The 6,000-nt window shown below is 40.9% G+C and overlaps 1 protein-coding gene across 1 annotated transcript in view; it reads left to right on the top strand.

Moving 5' to 3' along the window:
* Nucleotides 1-6,000, top strand: part of LOC135593431 (DNA-directed RNA polymerase V subunit 5A-like) — a 29,927-nt gene that overhangs the window by 1,645 nt on the left and 22,282 nt on the right. The gene's annotated exons all lie outside the window — the stretch shown is intronic.

Genomic DNA, 6,000 nt, shown 5'->3' with positions numbered 1-6,000 from the left:
TGGTAAGAATAACAAAGACACATCAATAATATTTATGGCTTGAGAAACAAGACATGAAGCATTCTCTAGATTGAACTTTTAGAAACTAGTCACACTCTGCCTGATGAGATAACTAACAATTAACTCGATAGGCCTAAACTATTAGCTAAAATGATTAAGCTCAAGTTAATAACCAATTAGCTTTATAAACTGGTGGACTTTTCCTCCACATTCAATATGAGACACATTCTCATCAATGCCCAACTCATAATCTAGAGTCAAATCCTTAATCAGGGACTGCCAAACTCACAAACTCAGCTCATGTTCTACTCCAACTTAGCTCAAGTTCAAGCGGCCTAAAGGATCAAACTAGCTCAATCTGAGTTGGACTCAGATTGAAATGAGAGTTGGACTTCGAATGAGAGTCCAACCCTAGTTAAGAGTCTTCCCCTCCATATCCAAAAATTGGTGGGTGCGACAACCCGTAAAACACAGCAATCAAATAGAGGCAACAGTAGCCCAGAGAGAGGTGTTGACCCCAGAGGGAGGAGGAAAGAAAGATGGAGGCAGCAACAAGTTGAGCCGCAAGAAGTCCGAGCTTGTTGCTTATGAAGTTCTTTTCATAGTTACATGTTTAGGTATACCTTTTCAAGAAACAATCTAGATCATTTTCTCTTTGTGTTCTATTGTCTTTCAGTGCCTTTATTGAGCTTCCCATGAAGAGTAAATTTGCTTGAAAGAAGGATCATGATCACCGGATCCTTGTTTCTATTGCACATAGTTTCTATTGAATGTGCAACCCGTAGGACATGCCATCGACAGTTAGTAACCTTGGTTTTTTCTTTTCTATATTTCAATTTCTGATACCTTGCAATTAAAGAAATGAGGATAGATCATTAGTTGATACTGTGTCTCCACAACTGAAATGAGGGGAAATCACTAACTGAATAATGCACATCTTTGATTCCAGAAAATTCTCTTATCTCATTTTGCTACCTGTCTATTATGCCTTAGGATATGTAATGTGTTTATGTACTTCAAGCTATAATTTGGTTGCTATATTAGTGTGGTTATCATTCATCTTGATTAACTAATTTATTTTTTTTCTTTTTATTTGAAGTAAAAGTGGTTTCCATTGACATTAGTTCTATGACATGGTCAACAAAAACATATTGAAACAATAGAGTTTTTATGATGCTTCACATCTCTTGCTATCAGCTATTTTGTTTGTTCTTTTCTATAAAATTGATAAGGTCTTGAACATCATCAGGTGGGTAATAAGTTTGAGGTTGGAGGTAACAAAGAGGTCTTAGATTTGATTTGAAGTCTATGATAAGAACAATGAAGACACATCATTAATATTTATGGCTTGACAATGAAGACACATCAATAATATTTATGGCTTGAGAAACAATACTTGAAGTGTTCTCTAGATCAAAATTTTAAAAACAAGTCACATATAGCTTGATGAGATAACTAACAATTAACTTGATAGGCCTAAACTACTAGCTAAAATGATTTCCCTCAAGTTAATAGCCAATTAGCTTTATAAGTTGGTGCAATTTTCTTCCACATTCCATGTGAGAGACGTTCTAATCAAAGCCCAACTCATAACCTTGAGCAAATTGTTGATCAGGGATGATAAGCTCTGTTAAGGTCCTCCAACTCAGCTCTAGCTCAGCTCAAATCCTACTCTAACTTAGCTCAAAATCTAGTCGGCTCAAACCCAAGCTCGAAGTGCAAGTTCGATCAGCCCAAAGGATCAAATCAAGTCAATCTATGTTGGACTTGGATTAGAATGAGAGTTGGACTTCGATTGAGTCCTACCTGAGTTAGGATTATTCCCCTCCACAACCAAAAATTGCAGGGTGTGACAACCCTTCGAACACAACAATTAAATAGAGGCAGTAGCAGCCTAGAGAGAGGCATTGATACTATAGAGAGGAGGAAAGAAAGAGGGTGGCAACAACAAGTTGTAGCCTCAAGAAGTCTGAGCTTTAGCTCGAGAAGTTTTAGCTTGTTGCTCACGAAGTAGTTTTCATAGTTACTATACATTTTCAAGAAGCAATCTAGATTGTTTTATTTATGTATTCTATCTTCTTTCAATGCCTTTATCGAGCCTCCCACAAAGCAAATTCGCTCGATCCTTCAACGTTTCTATTGCACATAGTTCTATTGAATGTGCAACCCCTAGAATGCATTGTGGATCACTAGTAGCCCTGGTTCAAAATCGACCAAAATTAGCCTTGTAGCTTATGCCATGGTGGATTTTCTTGTATGTACAATAGCGACCAAAAATAAAAGAAATGTCAAATGTCAGCAATATAAGCACATTGGAGCTGCAATATGTCAAATTATAGTGGCTAATTTATGATAAACAACTCAATTAAGGCAAATCCATGACAAATTATAGTAGCTAATTTAATTTTTAGGATCCATGTTATATTGATACCATATGATGGTGGTTTTGTTGAACATGTTGAGAGCCTCATGAAATGGTCATCCTCAATTTCACAAGCACAAAAAACTAATGAATAATTGCAAAAGTCTTGGTAAGTATCGACTTCATATTTTAATAAGTAACACATCATCTTAATATAACATCATTTGCATTGTAGCTGTGTAGCTTCACATCATAATCAAGATCATGACATTTTAGAGGTAATGTGATAAGACCCTAAAGTCTTATCGTCGCTCTGATACCAAATGGGATAAGACCCTAAGGTCTTATCGTAGAAGAAATGGAAGAAATGGGGATACTCTGATACCAAATGATAAGACCCTAAAGTCTTATCGTAAAAAAGAAGAAGAGAAAGGGGATGATCACTTCGAGGGGATCGACCCTCCTTGATCGCTTCGAGGTGATCGGCCTCCTAGGGTTTGTCAAAAGACAGAATAGTATTTTTCATGGATTATTGAAAAGAAGTAGTTACATCTCTATTTATAGAGTTTCACCCAGAGTCCATCACGACTTGAACTCTAATAATAAATAAATATTAAATAAACATCTATTTGATTCTAACTGAACCAAACTGACTCAATAAACAACTGGACTAAACAGACTCAATAAACATTATTCAAAAGCTCAAAAAAAGGTTCCTAACAGTTCCTCCATCTTCAAATCAGCCTTGTCCTCAAGGCTGAGCAGCATCAATTTCGGGGAGCTTCTCTTTCAGCACTTTAGCTATAGACTATCTGCAACGCATCACAACACGTTGATCAAGTAAGTATGGTCTCCACTTTTTGATAGTGTAAGCAACAGGTCGGTCTTTCAGTGTAGTAATCGTTGCATGAAACTTCTGGCCCTGTATAATCAATTTTATCTTTGAACCTTTGTTATCACAAGTGAAAATCCGTCCATCAATGATCTTTACTTCGAATCTGTCATAGTCTTCAATGTGGTGGGCCAATCGGTCAACAGTCTCAATGTCCATAAAATTGTTAGTGCTACCAGTATCAATCAAAACTATAATAGGCTGATGCTCTAGAGTTCCGCCAACTTCCATAGTTTGCGGGTTAGAGTAGTCGGCTAATGTATGCATTGTATGTATGGTAGGTTCAACGTCTTCATTAGAATTTATACCTTCATGAACGGAGTCCACATTCTTAGCTTTCGGCTCCTCTCCAATTGGTTCAATCATCAGAAGTTGCCCTTGTTTACATCGGTGCTCCATACTCTATTTTTCATCATAGTACAAACCCCTTGCTGATCTTTCCTTGCTAATTTTTTTCTTATGTCCACCGTGGCCGTCGCCTCCCACTCGAGTCACCACCGCTACCAGGAGATGACGCTGCCAGCGTCCCACTCCGCCACAGCCCTGCTCCTCTTCTCCACCGTCGCTGCAAGGCAACTCCTTCTCCACCGCCGCCGTTGCTTCCCGGCCGATCGATTACCCCCATCGTCGCCTCCTAGCCGAGAAACCACCGCTGCCAGCCGACGACGGTGGTTACAATCGGCGGTTTTGTTGACAAACAACTCAATTAAGGCAAATCCATGACAAATTATAGTAGCTAATTGAATTTTTAGGATCCATGTTATATTGATACCATATGATGGTGGTTTTGTGAACATGTTGAGAGCCTCATGAAATGGTCATCCTCAATTTCACAAGCACAAAAAACTAATGAATAATTGCAAAAGTCTTGGTAAGTATCGACTTCATATTTTAATAAGTAACACATCATCTTAATATAACATCATTTGCATTGTAGCTGTGTAGCTTCACATCATAATCAAGATTATGACATTTTAGAGGTAATGTGATAAGACCCTAAAGTCTTATCGTCGCTCTGATACCAAATTGTCACGGACTTAGTTGGTTTTGCCTAAGTCGTGCGGCACCCTTGCGTGTCCGTCCGCAAAGGTCAGCCTCCCCGAAGCCTCCCATTGTCCCTTAGGACCACCAAAAGAGAGAACAGGTTAGAGAGAACGCCTCAATCGGGATCCACAAGCAAACATGTCCGAAAAACACTTCATTGACAATGCAAATTACAAACAGACTTTACAAGCTCTGAACAGTGGCACAACAAAGGGTAAAATGGTCCATAACAGATTGAGAATCTCTCGCACGTGTCCACATGACACAACCTTTATTTACAAGCCTAAAGAGGCCACCAACCCAACTAAAATGAGACTATTAAGCCTTCGGCCGCCCCTCTACATTCTGTACAAGGCATGAACATGCCAAGAGACACGGACATATATGAGCATTACATCAAACATCTTGTTTAGAAGTTTGTCTGTGACATTCTCCCCCACTTATTCCTTCGACGTCCTCGTTGAAGTCTTTGTCGACACTGCAACTCCTCGCCTTTGCTGAGTCTTCAATCTTCTGCTCCAGCTACAATGCGCCTCTTGGCTCTCAGCTGCTCTCCGCTGCTATTTTTGAGTAGTCGAACCTTTGATCCGCTATGCTGCTGCAACTCACCAATGACTCTGACTCTGGTGTGGGGTTGGCTGAGTTGTGTTGATCATTGTTGATTCCTGCGGATCCCCCAGATGAAGGAAAAGACCATCCTTACTGCGCCAGTCTCTCAAATTCCTCATGCTGCTTGAACTGGGTGGATGCTTGTTGGAGCTTTAACGAGCATCATCTCGCAAACTTCTGAAGTTTTGGGTCATTCCTCCACAAAATTTGCTCATTGACTCTTCTTTCACTTAGTTGTCACATCCAAGTAGGTTCACATCACTTTCGCTTTCGATTGGCATTTCGTTGGGAAATGAAGCGGACAATCTACTCTCAGTAGCACTGATCACCGTTGGTGAGGATTTGACAACTATTGTCTTCCATTATCTTCGAAGGGTCTTTGAACATATGCAGAGCTCCTCTGCTGGATAGATAAGAGAATTAGGGTACTCGGTTTCGCCCATTCTCTTAAATGTTGAGAAGACAAAGGTTACTTGACTTCGCCCGCCTCCTCGAGGTTGTACTTCATGCATCGAGCTGGTTACTGGCCTTCGCCTGCTCTTTGCTCACACTTCTGAAGCACATGAAGTGTTTGCACTCCTTGCGTTGAGTTAGCTACTGTGATTCACCTTCTCAATGCCATCGAACTTCTGGAATGTAGGAAGTTTTCACCCCAACTTGGAGTAGTTCTCTCATAGGTTTGGTCGCCTCTGGGATTGTACCGTCTTCTCCATCAACCCTGCCGCCTACTCCTCTGAGTAGCAAAGGTACAGCACCGTGTACTGCCTGCTTCGTTCCTTGGTTATGCACTCTTGCATGACCCGAAGTCCTTCACTTTCGGCTATCTTGATGAGAAGCACATTGACACCGGTCTTACGAAGTTCTTCGGCCTCTGCCCTTCAGCCTTGTCTTGGTACTTGAAGATTGCCTCTGCATTCTCCACCTCCTCGGCCCCTTTCACGACCAAGCGCTCTCCCTCCATGAGAGCAAGGGATCAATGACTTTCACGGAAGTCCCGCCTCTGCGGTACCATGGCGCTGCCATGCCCATGGCCCTACTATCCGTCGCCTCGCATCTGCATCACTTTTCTTCACGATCAGTAGATATGTTTCCG

The sequence above is a fragment of the Musa acuminata genome, chromosome BXJ1-9 (assembly GCF_036884655.1).
Source record: "Musa acuminata AAA Group cultivar baxijiao chromosome BXJ1-9, Cavendish_Baxijiao_AAA, whole genome shotgun sequence".
Lineage (NCBI taxonomy): Eukaryota > Viridiplantae > Streptophyta > Magnoliopsida > Zingiberales > Musaceae > Musa > Musa acuminata.
The sequence above is the reverse complement of the archived record's forward strand: the minus strand, read 5'-3'. Positions and strand labels throughout refer to the sequence as shown.